The 19355-nt window shown below is 44.9% G+C and overlaps 1 non-coding gene across 1 annotated transcript; it reads right to left on the bottom strand.

Moving 5' to 3' along the window:
• Window positions 1-8369: 8369 nt before the first annotated feature.
• On the bottom strand, window positions 8370-8440 carry LOC112616007. The gene has a single exon (XR_003117531.1). It is a non-coding gene; the product is annotated as a small nucleolar RNA SNORD59 (small nucleolar RNA).
• Between the last annotated feature and the right edge of the window lie 10915 nt (window positions 8441-19355).

Genomic DNA, 19355 nt, shown 5'->3' with positions numbered 1-19355 from the left:
TGACCATGATGTGTCTAGGTATTTGAGGTTTATTGCGATTCTTAGATCTGTAATGTTTTTCAGCAAATTTGAAAAATGTTTGGCTATTATTATTATTTTTGTTTTGTTTTTTGAGATGGAGTCTCACTCTGTCACCAGGCCGGAGTTCAGTGGCGAGATCTCACTTCACTGCAATCTCTGCCTCCTGGGTTCAAGCGATTCTCCTGCCTCAGCCTCCTGAGTAGCTGGGACTACAGGCCCCCACCACTACACCTGGCTAATTTTTGTATTATCAGTAAAGATGCGGTTTCACCATGTTGGCCAGGATGGTCTCAGTCTCTTGACCTCGTGATGTGCCTGCCTTGGCCTTCTAAAGTACTGGGATTACAGGTGTGAGCCACTGCACCTGGCCTTTGGCTATTATTTTTTCAGCTACTTTTTTCTGACCCTTTGTCTCCTCTCTTCTGGACATGTATTACATGTATATTGACATGCTTGATGTACCACTGGCCTCTGAGGCTTTTTTTTTTTCGTTTTTGTTTTTTTGTTTTTTGTTTTTTTTTGTTTCTTTTTTTGAGACAGTCTTGCTTTGTCACCTAGGCTGGAGTGCAGTGACATGAACATGGTCACTGCAGCCTTGACCGCCCAGGCTCAAGCGATTCTTCTGCCTCAGCCTCCCAAGTAGTTGGGACTACAGGGGCACAGCACCATATCCAGCTTACTTTTGTAAGTTTTGTAGAGATAGGGCTTCATCATGTTGCCCAGGCTGGTCTTGAACTCCTGGGCTCAAGCAATCTATCTGCCTCAGCCTCCCAAAATGCTGGGATTACAGGTGTGAGCCACTCTACCCAGCTCTTCACTTTCCTTCAATCATTTTTGTCTCTATCATTCAGACTAGATTATTATTACTCATCTATCTTCAAGTTTATTAATTTTTTCCTCTGCCATCTTAAATCTGCTGTCAGGTTCATTTTGCAAAATTTTCATTTCAGTTATTATACTTTATAATTCTAGAATTTCTGTTTGATTCTTTTTTATAGCTTCTATTTCTCTATTGAGATTCCATATTTATTGAGTCATTGTTTAACATTTTTATTTAATTCCTTGAACATATTTATAATATGTGCTTTAAAATCTTTGTCTGCCAAATTCAATTTCTAGGCCTACTCAGAATCAGTTTTTATTTTCATTTATTTGTGGGGAAAAGAAAGAGACCAGACTGTTACTGTGTCTATATAGAAAGAAGTAGATATAAGAGACTCCATTTTGCTCTGTATTTGAGATACTGTTAATCTGTGACCCTACCCCCAACCCTACCCCCAACCCGCTGGCGTGGGTCCTCTGTATGCTGAGCCCCGGTCCCCTGGGCCCACTTTTTCTTTCTCTATACTTTGTCTCTGTTTCATTTCTTTTCTCAAGTCTCTCGTTCCACCTAACGAGAAATGCCCACAGGTTTGGAGGGGCAGGCCACCCCTTCATTTATTTATTTATTTATTTATTTATTTTGAGATAGGGTCTTGCTCTGTTGCCCAGGCTGGAGTGCAGTGGTGCCATCTTGGCTCACTGCAAGCCCTGCCTCACGGGTTCACGCCATTCTCCTGCCATAGCCTCCCAAGTAGCTGAGACTACAGGCACCTGCCACAATGCCTGGCTAATTTTTTTGTATTTTTAGTAGAGACGGGGTTTCACCGTGTTAGCCAGGATGGTCTCAATCTCCTGACCTCGAGATCCGCCTGCCTCGGCTTCCCAAAATGCTGGGCTTACAAGCGTGAGCCACTGCGCCTGGCCTCAGTTTTTGTTTTTTATTTTTTATTTTTTTGGAGAAGGAGTGTTGCTCTGTCACCCAGGCTGGAGTGCAGTGGAATGATCTCAGCTCACTGCAACCTCTGTCTCCTGGGTTCAAGCAATTCTCCTGCCTCAGCCTCCCAGTAGCTGGGATTATAGGCGCCCATCACCACACCTGGCTAATTTTTGTATTTTTAGTAGTGATGGGGTTTCAACATGTTGACCAGGCTGGCCTCAAAAATATGACCTCAGATGATCCACCCACCTCAGCCTCTCAAAGTGCTGGGATTACAGGCGTGAGCCACTGTGCCCGGCTAGTTTTTATTGACTTTTAAAATCAGGATATGAGATACTGTTTTTTATGTTTCTTTGCATGTGTTATAATTTTTTGTTGAAAACTGGTCATTTTATCCTCCTCTTCCTCCCCTAAAAAACTGATCATTTTAGATAATAGACTGTCATAACTCTGAATTCTGTTGTATTTTTCTGAATGATGGTGATGCTGGTGATGCTGGTGTGTGTGTGTGTGGAGTTAAACTGTAGAGTGTGCAGTGTGCAGCTGCTAATGTGTCTGCTCAGTTTTTTATTCTTGTTTTTTTGTTTTGTTTTGTTTTTTGAGATGGAGTTTTGCTCTTGTTGCCCATGTTGGAGTGCAATGGTGTGAGCTTGGCTCACCGCAACCTCTGCCTCCCGGGTTCAAGTGATTCTCCTGCCTCAGCCTCCTGAGTAGTGAGTAGCTGGGATTACAGGCATGTGCTACCGTGCCCGGCTAATTCTGTATTTTTAGTAGAGACAGGGTTTCTCCATGTTGGTCAGGCTGGTCTTCAACTCCTGACCTCAGGTGATCCACCTGCCTCGGCCTCCAAAATGCTGGGATTACAGGCATGAGCCACCATGCCTGGCCATTTATCCTCGTTTTTAAAATTTTCTCACAGGGGTCAGGCATGGTGGCTCACACCTTTAATCCCAGCCCTTTTGCTGCACTGACACTATCACTGCAGCCTCTACACTACCAGGCTCAAGTGACCCTCCCACCTCATCTCTCTGAGTAGCTGGGACTACAGGCAAGTGGCTTGAGCTCAGGAGTTTGAGAGCAGCCTGGGCAACATACCAAGACCCCATCTCTACTAAAACTACAAAAACTTAGCAGGTTGTGATGGCATGTACCTGTGGTCCCAGCTACTCATGAGCTGAAGTAGGAAGACTGCTTGCGGCCGGGAGGCAGAGGTTGCAGTGAACCAAGATCATGCCACTATACTTCAGCCTGGGTAACAGAGTGAGACCCTATCTCAAATAATAACTATAATAAATTTTTCCAGCCAGGTGCAGTGGCTCATGCCTGTAATCCCAGCACTTTGGGAGGCTGAGGTGGATGGATCACTTGAGGTCAGGAGTTTGAGGCCAACCTGGCTAACATGGCGATACCCTATCACCACTAAAAATACAAAATTTAGCTGGGCATGGTGGCACCCAGCTATACTCTCAGCTACTCAGGAAGCTGAAGTAGGAGAATCACTTGAACCTGGGAAGCAGAGGTTGCAGTGAGCTGAGATCGAGCCATTGCACTCCAGCCTGGGCGACAGAGTTAGACTCTATGTCAAAAAAAAAAAAAAAAGTTCCCTCAGGTATTAGAACAGGAATTAAAAGAAATTAAAGCCTGTAGGCTGGGCATGGTGGCTCACACCTGTGATCTCAGCACTTTGGGAGGCTGAGGCAGGTGGATCCCAAGGTCAGGAGTTCGAGACCAGCCTGGCTAACACAGTGAAACCTCGTCTCTACTAAAAATACAAAAAAATTAGCCAGGCATGGTGGCGGACACCTGTAGTCCCTGCTACTTGGGAGGCTAAGGCAGGAGAATGGCATGAACCTGGGAGGCAGAGCTTGCAGTGAGCCGAAGTTGCGCCACTGCACTCCAGTCTGGGCAACAGAGCAAGACTCCGTCTCAAAAAAAAAAAAAAAAGAAATTAAACACTGTGTAAGCAAAAACTCAGTTGTATGTAAGAAAACCCAATTCCCCTTGAGGAAGGCAAAGGGCTGGAGTCCTTTAAAATTAACTGCCTGTTTTTCTGTGGCTAGTGAGCCTTATCTTTCCCTTTCCCAGGCATTGTGAAGACTCTGTTTCTCTAGCTGTGCAGCTGCAAGGTCACTAGACAGATAATCTCAAGTCGTAAAACATGTTGTTCCTTGAAAAGTAAGAAATGATGTAATGCATGTCTTAATTGAATAACTGTCTTTGTTTCTCACTTCTGTAATATGCTTCCCCTTGCACAGATCTCCCCCCAGTCCACAAAATGCTTAAAAGGTAGCTTGACTCTTTGTTCGGGGCTCAGTCCTTTGGATGTTAATCCGATTTGGTCAGTGCACCTAAATAATTAAACAATTCCTCCTCAACCCCTCAGTCTCTCTGATTCCTTAATTATCCTGCAGCAATATCACCCCTATGATTACATAGCACAGTGTTCAGCCAATGATTAGATTAAGCATTGTCTTCAAATACCTCAAGCCCATATAGCATCCACTTCTGCCAATATATCTGTTTGAAGATTGAGAAGTGCATTAAAATGTGCAGCCAGTGTTCAAGTCTTCCTTGTCTTTTATTTTTTCAGGGAGCTTTCTGAGGTATCCTCCATGCATATGATAGTTTCTCAGTGAGCCAGGGATGTAGGAGAGCTTATCTCAGCCCTTTTGTAGTTCCCTATTTTCCACCTAAATTTCTGACTTTTCCACCACTGAACTCAACTAGGTGTGCCACTTTGAGCTAGCACAGCTAGAGGGTTTTTTGCCTGTTTATTTCCTACCAACTTCATATCATTCAGCTGAGAACGTTGCAGGCTTTTGTCCGCCTCCACCTAACTCTTACAATTTCAGTCTACCCACTGTGACAGCAAACATGCTGGTTTTCACGGCCAGTTCCACACTGGTAAAACTACAATTCCCAGCCACCATGGAAGTTGGATGGGAGCAGCCTCAGACAAGAAGGCTGCAAACTCACATTGCTTTTGCTTGAAGCTGTAGCAGTTTTTCAAGAATAAAAGCTCCTCAATTTGTTTTCTGCCTTGCTCAGTTTCCAAAGACTTGAAATAGTTGTTTGGAGCAATTTTATTTTTTATTTATTTATTTTTTTTTTTGAGACAGAGTCTCGCTGTGTGGCCCAGGCTGGAGTGCAGTGGCCTGATCTCGGCTCACTGCAAGCTCCACCTCCCGGGTTCACGCCATTCTCCCGCCTCAGCCTCCGAGTAGCTGGGACCACAGGCGCCCGCCACCACGCCCGGCTAGTTTTTTGTATTTTTAGTAGAGACGGGGTTTCACCATGTTAGCCAGGATGGTCTCGATCTCCTGACCTCGTGATCCACCCGCCTCGGCCTCCCAAAGTGCTGGGATTACAGGCTTGAGCCACCACACCCAGTCAATTTTATTTAATTTCATAGTTGTTTTTTGTGAAGATTCACAGACCCCTTTACACTGCTATAGCCAGAAGTTCCTTGGTGTAGTTTTATTTATTTATTTATTTATTTATTTATTTATTTTAATGTATTTTATTTATTTTTAGTTTTAGTTTTATTTTTTTGAGATAGAGCCTCGCTGTGTTGCCCAGGCTGGAGTGCAATGGTGTGACCTCGGCTCACTGCAACATCTTCCTTCTGGGTTCACGTGATTCTCCTGCTTCAGCTTCCCAAGTAGCTGGGATTACAGGCACCTGCCACCATGCCCAGGTAATTCTGTATTTTTTTTTTTTTTTTTTTTTTGAGACGGAGTCTCGCTCTGTCGCCCGGGCTGGAGTGCAGTGGCTGGATCTCAGCTCACTGCAAGCTCCGCCTCCCGGGTTTACGCCATTCTCCTGCCTCAGCCTCCCAAGTAACTGGGACTACAGGCGCCCGCCATCTCGCCCGGCTAGTTTTTTGTATTTTTTAGTAGAGACGGGGTTTCACCATGTTCGCCAGGATGGTCTCGATCTTCTGACCTCGTGATCCACCCGTCTCGGCCTCCCAAAGTGCTGGGATTACAGGCTTGAACCACCGCGCCCGGCCGGTAATTCTGTATTTTTAGTAGAGATGGGGTTTCACCATGTTGGCCAGGCTGGTCTCAAACTCCTGACCTCAGGTGATCTGCTGCCTCGGCCTCCCAAAGTGCTGCGATTACAGGCATGAGACACTGCACACGGTCCTTGGTGTAGTTTTAAATTGACATAAGTGTTACTGTGCCAAAAATATGGTTTTGTTTTTTCACTCACTACTATTTTTAAGATCTCTCCATGTTGTCTTTTGAATATTTTGTATATCTGCTGAGTAGTATTCTATACTATGCAACTCCCATATTTAACCTTTCTTTTTCTTTCTTTTTTTTTTTTTTTGAGATGGAGTCTCACTCTGTTGCCCAGGCTGGAGTGCAATGGCGTGATCTCAGCTCACTGCAACCTCCATTTCCCAGGTTCTAGCGATTCTCCTGCCTCAGCCTCCCGAGTAGCTGGAACTACAGGCGCCTGCCACCAAGCCCGGCTCATTTTTGTATTTTTAGTAGGGACAGGGTTTCACCATGTTGGCCAGGCTGGTCTCAAACTCTGGACCTCAGGTGATCTGCTCTCCTTAGCCTCCCAAAGTGCTGAGATTATAGGCGTGAGCCACTGCACCGGGCCTATATTTAACCTTTCTACTTTGTTAATGAGTCACCTGAAACTGAGTTCTAACATTGAGCTTCCACAAATAATGCTGTGATAAATATTCTTGCGTACTCAGCTACTCATCAGTGAAGGCTTAATCATGTTTTTTACCTATGTTCTTGCTTTTAGTTTACTGCCTTATTGATTTGAGGAGTGGGTTGTATGGTCTAGATATTAACCAGTTGCTTGTTTTAAATTTTGCAAATTCCCCCCTAGGTCTATTCACTATCTATTACCTTTGATTATAGTTTCCTTTATTGAGCAGGATTATTTAATTTTTTAAATATGTATATTTAAGAAATTTTAAATATATATATTTAATATTCACATGCAAGAATCTAGACACAAGTTTCTCTGTAACATATATGAAGGAGTTGAGGATTAAACTCTGATTTTTTTTATCTTGCCCAAATTCCTATCTAAGGGATCTGGGGAGTCATGCCCTACAAATCATAAATTCTCATCAGATGGGTTTTATTTAACCCTATATATCATGATTTGCTTTCCAACCTGACTCTGGTATAACATTACGAGACAAAGAAGAAAATCAAAATATTTTACCCCAAAACATGTTTCTTTGTCATATTTTTAAATGGCATTTTAATGCCCCTGCAAAGCTGTTCTTTGTGGGGAAAATCTACATCCATAAAGAATCTTTATTAACATAGCTAGGGCTGGGCACAGTGGCTGACGCCTGTAATCCCAGCACTTTGGGAGGCCGAGGAGGGAAAATCACTTGAACCGAAGAGTTGGAGGCTGCAGTGAGTGGAGATCACGCCATTGCACTCCAGCCTGGGAGACGGAGCGAGGCTCCATCTCAAAAACGAAACAAAACAAACAAACAAACAAATATATATATACACACACATCTTTTTCTTCCAGACCCTCCCAATCCTAAAGAGACTAACTAAGATCTGAATAGGAAACATTTGTCACCTATTGTCTCCAAGGGCAGCCATTATGCGACTTCAAAAGAACGTTGGTCTCCACAATCTTTACCTTAACCTGAACATTCCCTTTCTATCTATCCCAGGTCTTTAGACAGACTTAACCGATTGCCAACCAGAAAACATTTAAATTTACCTATAGCCTCGAAGCCCCCCACTTTGAGTTGTTCCGCCTTTCTGGACCAAACCAATGTATTTCTTAAATGTATTTGATTGATGTGTCATTCCTCTCTAAAGCGTATAAAACCAAGCTGCACTCCAACCACTTTGCGCACATGTTCTCAAGACTTCCTGAGGGCTGTGTCACAGGCTATGGTCAATCATCTTTGAGTCAGAATAAATTTCTTCAAATATTGTACAGAGTTCCACTCTTTTCGTTGACAGATTAGAATTGCTGGGTCATAGAGCATGTGCATATTTAATTTCACAAAGTTCTGCCAGATTTCTTTTTTTTTTTTTTTTTGAGACGGAGTCTCGCTCTGTCGCCCAGGCTGGAGTGCAGTGGCCGGATCTCAGCTCACTGCAAGCTCTGCCTCCCCGGTTCACGCCATTCTCCTGCCTCAGCCTCCCGAGTAGCTGGGACTGCAGGCGCCCGCCACCTCGCCTGGCTAGTTTTTTGTATTTTTTTAGTAGAGACGGGGTTTCACCATGTTAGCCAGGATGGTCTCGATCTCCTGACCTCGTGATCCGCCCGTCTCGGCCTCCCAAAGTGCTGGGATTACAGGCTTGAGCCACCGCACCAGGCCCAGATTTCTTCACTGCAAAAATGGAAATGGCTGCATGCCTCACACTCCAGGAGTACAGCAGGGATTTGTTTCCTCACATCTTGCATCTTGCTAATATTTGGTATTACCAGACTAATTTTTGCCTACCTGATGGGTGTAAAGTGGTATCTTATTAATATTTTAATGTGCATTTTTCTGATTACATTCAAGGTATTGTTAGTATTCAGATTTCCCCTTCTGTGATTGCCTACCATGTTTGTTTTTTTCCTTTTTTTTCCTTCCCAGGAATGGCATCTGGGTTCAGCAAACTCAGAAGAATGAAAGTTAGAAGCTACTCATCAGTGAGTGCTTAATCATGTTTTTTACCTATTTTCTTGCTTTTAGTTTACTGCCTTATTGATTTGAGGAATGGGTTTTGTGGTCTAGATATTAACCAATTGCTTGCTTTAAATTTTGCAAATTCCCCCCAGGTCTATTCCTATCTAGTACCTTTGATGATAGTTTCCTTTATTGAGCAGGATTATTTAATTATATATATATATGTATAGTTTCATTACCCAGGCTGGAGTGCAATGGCACATTCTTGGCTCACTGCAACCTGTACCTCCCTGGTTCAAGTGATCCTCCTGCCTCCACCTCCCAAGTAGCTGGGACCACAGACACGTGCCACCATGCCCAGCTAATTTTTTGTATTTTTGGTAGAGATGGGGCTTCACCATGTTGCCCAGGCTGGTCTCAAACTCCTGAGCTTAAGCAATCGCCCACTTCAGCCTCCCAAAGTGCTGGGATTACAGGTGTGAGCCACCACACTCAGCCCTTAATTTTTTTTTTTTTTTTTTTGAGACAGAGTTCCACTCTTGTTGCCCAGGCTGGAGTGCAATGGCATGATCGCGGCTCCCCACAACCTCCACCTCCCAGGTTCAAGCGATTCTCTTGCCTCAGGCTCCCAAGTAGCTGAGATTACAGGCATGCACCATCATGCCTGGCTAATTTTGTATTTTTAGTAGAGACGGGGTTTCTGCCTGTTGGTCAGGCTGGTCTCGAACTCCCGACCTCAGGTCATCTACCCGCCTAGGCCTCCTAAAGGGCTGGAATTACAAGTGTGAGCCACTGCGCTCGGCCCCTTAATTTTGATATAAAAAAATTAACCCGTTGTCTGCCTTATGGTTTGTATTTTGAGGTCTTATTTAAGAAGCCCTCTTTTGCTTCAAAGTCAGAAAGATAACACAGGTTCTTCTATTACCATTATAGATTTGAGACAGGAAAATGGGATCTGGAGGCAGGGAACATAAGGCCAATTCACACTTCAGCTATGACAGGAAATAATCTCTCCATAGGGCCTAGGCCAAGTAAATGACTTTGTAACTTTACTTCATCCTCTCCATTTACATAGGGCGTACACCACATAACCAATGGAATCCTCTAGGGGGGTACTTAAACTCCCAAAATTTCTGTAACAGGGCCTTTGAGCCCCTCGGCTCGCCCGCTCCCACACTGTGGAGTGTACTTTCATTTTCAATGAACCCCTTCATTCCTTTCTTGCTTTTTTTGTGCGTTTAGTCCAATTCTTCCTTCAAAACGCTAAGAACCTGGATGCCCTCCACCATTAACAGTTTCACCTCTAACCTTTATATTTCCAATCCATCTGAACTGGCATGCATTAGAGTAGTTTTCTTTTCTTCCAGTTTTTCCAAAATCATCTCTTAAAACAATTCATCCAGGCTGGGCATGGTGGCTCCGCCTGTAATCCCAGCACTTTGGGAGGCTGAGGTGGGTGGATCGCAAGGTCAGGAGTTAGAGACGAAACTGGCCAATGTGGTGAAACCTCGTCTCTACTGAAAATACAAAAAAAAAAAAAAAATTAGCCAGCCATGGTGGTGCACACCTGCAATCCCAGCTACTCGAGAGGATGAGGCAGGAGAATTGCTTGAATTCAGGTGGCAGAGGTTGCAGTGAGCCAAGATCACACCCCTGCACTCCAGCCTGGGCGACAGAGCAAGACTCTGTCTCGAAAAGAAAAAAAAAAAAATCCATTCTTCCTCCACTGGTCTGTTGTATCAACCCTGTCAAATGTCAAGACTGCTATTTCTTTACATTAACTCACTTTTTTTGCATTACTTTTGTAAATTTAAAAATTTTAATTTATTGCTAATATATGGAGTTTTTTTGGGGTTTTTTTGTGTTTTTTTTTTTAGATGGAGTCTCGCTCTCTGGCCCAGGCTGTAGTACAATGGCACAATCTCCGCTCACTGCAACCTCTGCCTCCCAGGTTCAACAATTCCCGTCTCAGCCTCCCAAGGAGCTGGGACTACAGGCGTGCACCACTGTGCCTGGCTAATTTTTTGTATTTTTAGCAGAGACAGGGTTTCGCCATGTTGGCCAAGCTGGTCTCAAACTCCTGACCTCAGATGATCCACCCGCCTTGGCCTCCCAAAGTGCTGGTATTACAGGTATAAGTCACTGTGCCTGGCTATATGAATACTTCAAGAGTGAAATAATTAAACATTTTTCTTTTCTGTTTTTTCTTTTTTCTTTTTTTGAGACAGGATCTTGCTCTGTCATCCAGGCTTCAGTACAGTGGTATAATAATAGCTCACTGCAGCCTCAGTTTCCTGGGATCAAGTGATCCTCTTGCTTCAGCCTCCTCAGTAGCTGGAACTATAGGCATATGCCACCACACCCAGCTGATTTTGTTTGTTTGTTTGTTTAGACAGGGCTCTAAAAGGGCTGGGATTATAAGCATGAGCCACTGTGCCAGGACAAAGTCAAATCATTCTACAACACATGAAAAATAGCTTCCTGACTTCAGTTTCAATATGGTCCACCCTTTTCCAATCGCCAGAGGCAACCATTACCAACCTTTTTTTTTTTTTTTTTTTGAGACAGAATCTCCTTTGGTGGCCTGGGCTGAATGAAGTGCAGTGGTGTGCTCTCGGCTCACTGCAACCTCCATTTCCTGGGTTCAATTGATTCTCGTGTCTCAGCCTCCTGAATAACTGGGACTTCAGGTGTGCACCACCACACCAGCTAATTTTTGTATTTTTAGTAGAGACGGGGTTTCTTCATGTTGGCCAGACTGGTCTTGAACTCCTGGCCTCACATGATCCATCTATCTTGGCCTCCTAAAGTGCTGGGATTACAGGTATGAGCCACCAGGCCCGGCCAACCATTACCAACTTTTAAAATGTTTTCTTTAATATTTAGCATTATATATCTAAATATGCTTACAGGGTACTTATTTTTTGTTTTAGAAACTAACTATTGGCCGGGAGCAGTGGCTCACGCCTGTAATCCCAGCACTTTGGGAGGCTGAGGCGAGCGGATCACGAGGTCAGGAGATTGAGACCATCCTGGATAACACGGAAACCCCGTCTCTAGTAAAAGTACAAAAAATTAGCCGGGCATGGTGGCGGGCACCTGTAGTCCCAGCTACTCGGGAGGCTGAGGCAGGAGAATGGCGTGAACCCGGGAGGTGGAGCTTGCAGTGAGGCGAGATCGTGCCACTGCACTCCAGCCTGGGCGACAGAGCATGAGACTCCGTCTCAAAAAAAGAAAAAAAAGAAACTAATTATTGTGTTTAGAGTATGGAAGGTAAGGATTTAGTACACATTGTACTGCCCACAGCAAATATATGCATTTGTTCCTCCATCTTCCCAATGTAGACACGTATTTTTGAATTTTTTTTTTTTTTTTTGAGAGGGAGTCTCGCTCTGTCGCCCAGGCTGGAGTGCAGTGGCACGATCTCGGCTCACTGCAAGCGCCGCCTCCCGGGTTTATGCCATTCTCCTGCCTCAGCCTCCCAAGTAGCTGGGACTACAGGTGCCCGCCACCTCGCCCGGCTAGTTTTTTTTCATATTTTTTAGTAGAGTCGGGGTTTCATCGTGTTAGCCAGGATGGTCTCGATCCCCTGATCTCGTGATCTGCCCATCTCGGCCTCCCAAAGTGCTGGGATTACAGGCTTGAGCCACCGTGCCTGGCCTAATTGTTGTATTTTTTTAGTAGAGATGGGGTTTCACCATGTTGGCCAGGCTGGTTTCAAACTCCTGACCTCAGGTGATCCGCCTGCCTTGGCCTCCCAAAGTGTTGGAAATACAAGCGTGAGCCACCATGCCCAGCCAACTACAGTGTCATTAACTATAGTCACCATGTTGTACAATAGATCTCTTGAACTTATTCCTCCTGTCCAACTGAAATTTGGTATCCATTGACCAATGTCTCCCCAACATTCACCACCCCCTAGTCTCTGGCAGCCACCATTCTACTCTATACTTGCATGAGGTTTTTTTTTAAATTCCACATATAAGTGAGATCATGTGGTATTTGTCTTTCTGTGCCTGGCTTACTTCACTTAACATAATGTGCTCTAGGTTCATCGATGTTGTAAATGACAGAATCTCATTCTTTGTTTTTCATTTTTCCCGTAAAGAATGTCTTTATTTTAGAGATGAAGTCTGGCTATGTTGCCCAGGCTGACGTTGAACTCCCTGGCTCAAGCAATCTTCCTGCCTCAGCCTCCTGAGTAGCTGGGACAACATGAGCATGCCACCGAGCCAGGCTTCATTCCTTTGTAAGGCTGAATAGTACTCCATTGTGTATATATGCCACATTTTCTTTATCTGTTCATCCACTGAAGGAGACTTGGGTTGATTCCTACTCTTGGCTATTGTGAACAGTACTGCAATGAACATGGCAGTGCAGGTATCTCTTCAACGTACTGATTTCAGTTCCCTTGAAAATATACCCAGTAGTTGGATTGCTGGATCTCCATTGTCTTATACTTCATGTTGCTGATAAAGTTTGAGAACATTATGATTCTTGATCCTTTAGGGTTTTTTGTTTGTTTGTTTCGTCCACTGACACAGCCCTCAGGAGATCCTGAGAACATGATCCCCATTTTTTTTTTCTCTCTCCCTCTAGAATCTTTTAAACTCTGTTGTCTCCAGTGTTCTAAAATTTCATATGGTGTGCCTTAGAGTGAGTTTATTTTCACCATTGGTCCGGCGTGTGGCAAGTCCTTTCAGGTTAGAAAGTAATATCCTTCAGGCTGGGCGCAGTGGCTCATTCCTGTAATTCCAGCACTTTGGTAGGTCAAGGTGGGAGGATCACTTGAGCCCAGGAGTTGGAGACCAGCCAGGGCAAGATGGCAAGACCACCGTCTCTACCAAAAACAAAATGAAAAAACAAAAAACAAAAATTAGTTGGGTGTGGTGGTGCACACCCAGCCACTCAGGAGGCTGAGGCAGGAGGATCGCTTGAACCCAGAAGTTCGAGGCTGCAATGAGCTATGATTGTGCCACTGCACTCCAATCTGAGTGACAGAGTGAGATTCTGTCTCAAAAAACATTAAGTAATATTCTTATTTTTATTTTATTTTATTTTATTTTTTTGAGACTGAGTCTGGCTCTGTCGCCCAGGCTGGAGTGCGGTGGCCGGGTCTCAGTTCACTGCAAGCTCCGCCTCCCGGGTTCACGCCATTCTCCTGCCTCAGCCTCCCGAGTAGCTGGGACCACAGGCGCCCGCCACTTCGCCCGGCTAGTTTTTTGTATTTTTTAGTAGAGACGGGGTTTCACCGTGTTAGCCAGGATGGTCTCGATCTCCTGACCTCGTGATCCGCCCGTCTCGGCCTCCCAAAGTGCTGGGATTACAGGCTTGAGCCACCGCGCCCGGCCAGTAATATTCTTAAATTCTGGAATATTTTCATGACATTTCATTGATAATTTATGCCATTCTAGTTTTATGTCTCTCTCTCTCTCTCTCTCTCTCTCTCTCTTTCTTTCTTTTGAGATGGAGTCTCACTCTATCACCAGGCTGGAGTGCAGTGGCATTATCTCTGCTCACTGCAAACTCCACCTCCCAGGTTCACACCATTCTCCTGTCTCAGCCTCCCAAGCAGCTGGGACTACAGGCACCCACCACCACGCCCAGCTAATTTTTTGTACATTTAGTAGAGACGGTGTTTCACCGTGTTATCCAGGATGGTCTCCATCTCCTGACCTCGTGATCCACCCGCCTTGTCCTCGCAAAGTGCTGGGATTACAGGCGTGAGCTACCACGCCCAACCCTTTTTCTCTTATTTTTCGATCAGTTATTTTGTTTACTTTTTGGAGAATTGAACTTTATTTTCCTAATTTTTATAGTTTTTTTTTTTTTTCATTTCTGCTATCATATTTGTGTGTGTGGTGTTTTTTTCTTTTTTTGGAGATAGAGTCTCACTCTGTCACCCAGGCTGGAGTGCAGTGGCACAATCATAGCTCATTACAGCTTTGAACTCTTGCACTCAAGTGATACTCCTACCTCAGCCTTCCCAGTAGCAAGTACTGCAGTGTGCACCACCCTGCCTGGCTAATCTTTAATTTTTTGTAGAGACAGGTCTCACTGTGTTGCCCAGACTGTCTCCAACTCCTGGGCTAATGTCATTCTCTCCCTTCAGCCTTCCAAACTGTTGGGATTACAGGCATGAGTCACTGCGCCCGGCCAAGTACATAAATCTTTATAGTGCTTAGAAATACGAAGCAATAAGCCAGGCGCAGTGGCCCATGCCTGTAATCCCAGCACTTTGGGACACCGAGGCAGGTAAATTACTTGAGGTCAGGAGTTCAAGACCAGCCTGGCCAACATGGTGAAAGCCCGTCTTCATCAAAAACACAGAAATGTAGGCTGGGTGGCCTGTAATCCCAGCATTTTGGGAGGCCAAGGCGGGTGGATCACCTGAGGTCAGGAGTTCAGGACCAGCCTGGCCAACATGGTGAAACCCCATCTCTACCAAAAATACAAAAATTAGCCAGGCATGGTGGCAGGCACCTGTAATCCCAGCTACTTGGGAGGCTGAGGCAGGAGAATCACTTGAACTCAGGAGGTGGAGGTTGCAGCGAGCCAAGATCGTGCCATTACACTCCAGCTTGGGCAACAGAGTGAGACTCAGTCTAAAAAAGAAAAAAAAAAATTGCCGGGCATGGTGAGCCTATAGTCCCAGCTACTGGGGCGGCTCAGGCAGGAGAATCCTGAGCCTCCACCTGGAGGTGGAGGTTGTAGTGAGATAAGATTGTACCACAGCACTCCAGTCTGGGAAACAGAGCGAGACTCCATCTAAAAAAAAAAAAAAAAAGTGTACATTTAAAGTTTTTAATCTCTCTGCATAGTCTCTGTTTCTTACAAGTTGCTTCATTTGTCTCTACCACTCATGTTAGATGCTTTCTTCATGTATCTGGTGATTTTTAGCTGCGTTTATATTTGTGATGGAATTCTAAAAAGTTGATTAGAAAAACCAATTGTATTTTTATACACTAGACGGATTAAATAATAATAAAAAGGCAGGAAGACTGGTTTTACTAAATAAAACTATAGTATTTTAAGGTATGATATGGGCACAAAGATAGACAAATAGATTAATAGAATAGAAAGATCCCTTACAGTTGTGTGTGTGCATGTGTGTGTGTTGTTGTTGCTGTTGTTTTGGGGCTTTTTTGTTTTATTTATTTATGTATTTTTAGCTGGGATTACAGGCGCCCACCACCACGGTCAGCTAATTTTGTATTTTTAGTAGAGACGGAGTTTCACCATGCTGTCCAGGCTGGTTTGAACTCCTGACCTCACGGGATTCACCTGCCTCGGCCTCCCAAAGTGCTGAGATTATAGGCATGACCCACCATGCCTGGCCTATTTATTTATTTATTATTATTATTATTTTATTTATTTATTTATTTATTTATTTATTTATTTATTTTTTTTTTTTTTGGGACAGAGTCTCGCTTAGTCGCCCAGGCTGGAGTGCAGTGGCGCGATCTCGGCTCACTGCAAGCTCCGCCTCCCGGGTTCACGCCATTCTCCTGCCTCAGCCTCCCGAGTAGCTGGGACTACAGGCGCCCGCCGCTTCGCCCGGCTAATTTTTTGCATTTTTAGTAGAGACGGGGTTTCACCATGTTAGCCAGGATGCATTTATTTTTTTTTTTGAGACGGAGTCTCGCTGTGTCTCCCAGGCTGGAGTGCAGTGGCGTGATCTCGGCTCACTGCAAGCTCCGCCTCCCGGGTTCACGCCATTCTCCCTCCTCAGCCTCCCAAGTAGCTGAGACTACAGGCGCCCGCCACCACGCCCGGCTAGTTTTTTGTATTTTTAGTACAGACGGGGTTTCACCATGTTAGCCAGGATGGTCTCGATCTCCTGACCTCGTGATCCACCCGCCTCGGCCTCCCAAAGTGCTGGGATTACAGGCGTGAGCCACCACGCCCAGTCACCACTCTTTTTTTTTTTTTTTTTTTAATATTTTGAGACGGCGTCTTGCTCTATTACCCAGGCTGGAGTGTATGGTGCAATCTCGGCTCACTGCAACCTCTGCCTCCCGGGTTCAAGTGATTCTCATGCCTCAGCCTCCCAAGTAGCTGAGATTGCAGGCCTGTACTACCATGCCTGGCTAATTTTTGTAGTTTTAGTAGAGACAGCAAGTTATCTGCCTGTTTCAGCCTCCCAAAGTACTGGGATTACAGGCGTGAGCCACCATGCTTGGCCTTTTTGAGAGTGTCACTCTGTTGCCCAGGCTGGAGTGCAGTGGCATGGTCATGGCTCACTGCATCCTTGACCTCCTGGGCTCGACATCGTCCCACCTCAGACTCCTGAGTAGCTGGGACTACAGGCATGCACCACCATGCCCAACTAATTTTTAAATTTTTTTGTAGAGACAGGGTTTTCCTATGTTGCCCAGGCTGGTCTCAATTGTTCCTCCCCACTCAGCTTCCCAAAGTGTTGAGATTACAGGTGTGACCCACTGTGACTGGCCTCAGATTTGCCCTCTTAACCATAGTACTAAAAGCTTTTTTTTTTTTTTTTTTTTTTTGAGACAGAGTCTCGCTCTGTCGCCCAGGCTGGAGTGCAGTGGCGCGATCTCAGCTCACTACAAGCTCCGCCTCCCGGGTTCACGCCATTCTCCCGCCTCAGCCTCCGAGTAGCTGGGACTACAGGCGCCTGCCACCACGCCCGGCTAGTTTTTTGTATTTTTAGTAGAGACGGGGTTTCACCATGTTAGCCAGGATGGTCTCGATCTCCTGACCTCGTGATCCACCCGCCTCGGCCTCCCAAAGTGCTGGGATTACAGGCTTGAGCCACCGCGACCGGCTAAAAGCTTTTGTTGTTGTTGTGATCGGGTCTCACTCTGTAGTCCAGGCTAGAATGCAGTGGTGTGATCATAGATCATGGCAGCCTCAAACTCCAGCCTCCAGAGATCCTCCTGTTTTAGCCTCCTGAATAGCTGAGACTACAGATATCGGCCACCATGCTCAGCTAATTTATTTATTTATGTTTTTTGAGATGGAGTCTCGCTTTGTCACCCAGGCTGGAGGACAGCAGCACAATCTCAGCTCACTGCAACCTCCGCCTCCTGGATTCAAGTGATCCTCCTGCCTCAGCCTCCTAAGTAGCTGGGATTACAAGTGTGCACCACCCCACTAAGCTAACTTTTTTTATTTTTAGTAGAGTTGGGTTTCACCATGTTGGCCAGGCTGGTCTCGAACTCCTGACGTCAAGTGATCTGCCCACCTTGGCCTCCCAAAGTGTTGAGATTATAAGTGTGAACCACAGTGCCTGGCCTGCTTGAACTCCTGACCTCAAGTGATCTGCCCACCTCAGCCTCCCAAAGTGCTGGGATTATAGGCGTGAGCAATGATGCCCAGCCTGCTCAGCTAATTTTTAAAAAATATTTTGGGCCGGGCGTGGTGGCTCAAGCCTGTAATCCCAGCACTTTGGGAGGCCAAGACGGGTGGATCACAAGGTCAGGAGATCGAGACCATCCTGGCTAACACGGTGAAACCCTATCTTTACTAAAAAACACAAAAAACCAGCCGGGCGAGGTGGCGGGCGCCTGTAGTCCCAGCTACTCGGGAGGCTGAGGCAGGAGAATGGCATAAACCCGGGAGCCAGAGCTTGCAGTGAGCTGAGATCCGGCCACTGCACTCCAGCCTGGGCAACAGAGCAAGACTCCGTCTCAAAAAAAAAAAAAAAATTTTGCCGGGTGCAGTGGCTCACGCCTGTAATCCCAGCACTTTGGGAGGCTGAGGCAGGTGGATCACGAGGTCAAGAGATCGAGACCAGCCTGGCCAACATGGTGAAACGCCGTCTTCACTAAAAATACAAAAGTTAGCTGGACATGGTGGCGCATGCCTGTCGTCCCAGCTACTCAGGAGGCTCAGGCAGGAGAATCGCTTGAACTCGGGAGGCAGAGGTTGCAGTGAGCTGAGATCGCACCACTGCATTCCAGCCCGGTGACAGAGAGAGACAAAGAGTCTCAAAAAAATATATATATAAAAAATATATAAATATATTATATATATATTTTATATATAAATATCATATTATATATTTATGTCATATTATATATTTATAAATATATATTGTATATTTATAAATATATATTATATATTTATATATTATATACAAATATTATATATTATATATGTAATCATATATATGTAATCATATATAATATATGCAATCATATATAATATATATCATGTATTTGTATTATATATTATGCATATAAATCTATATAATATTTATGTTACACATATAAATCTATATATATATTTTAGAGATAGGATCTTGCTATGTTACCTCCACCTCCTGGGCTCAAGTAATCCTCCTATCTCAGCCTCCCAAGTAGCTGGGATATGTGCAGTCTAACACACCGGATTAAAAACTTTTATAATGAGAAAAGGAAGCCTGGGCAACACGGCAAAACTCCGTCTCTGCAAAAAATACAAAAAGTAAATAAATAAAAAACCAAAAAAAAGAAAAAATAATTAGCTAGGCATGGTGGTGTATGCCTGTAGTCCCAGCTATTCAGGAGGCTGAGGTGGAAGTATTAAGCCCAAGTCGAGGCTACAGTGAACCAACATTACTCCCCTACACTCTAGCCTGTGTGACAGAATGAGACCCTGCCTCAAAAAGAAAAAAGGACCTAGTAACATTTGTGCCAGGTGTATTTTCTCTAACATACATAATAATTTTTTTTTTGAGATGGAGTTTTGCTCTTTTTGCACAAGCTGGAGTGCAATGGCATGATCACAGCTCACTGCAACCTCCGCCTCCTGAGTTCCAGCAATTCTCCTACCTCAGCCTCCCAAGAAGCTGGAATGACAAACATGTGCCACCATACCTGGCTAATTTTTGTATTTTTAGTAGGGATGGGGTTTCACCATATTGGTCAGGCTGATCTCGAACTCCAGACTTCACATGATCCATCTGCCTCGGCCTCCCAAAGTGCTGGGATTACAGGC

The sequence above is a fragment of the Theropithecus gelada genome, chromosome 1, assembly GCF_003255815.1.
Source record: "Theropithecus gelada isolate Dixy chromosome 1, Tgel_1.0, whole genome shotgun sequence".
Taxonomy (NCBI): Eukaryota; Metazoa; Chordata; class Mammalia; order Primates; family Cercopithecidae; genus Theropithecus; species Theropithecus gelada.
The sequence above is the reverse complement of the archived record's forward strand: the minus strand, read 5'-3'. Positions and strand labels throughout refer to the sequence as shown.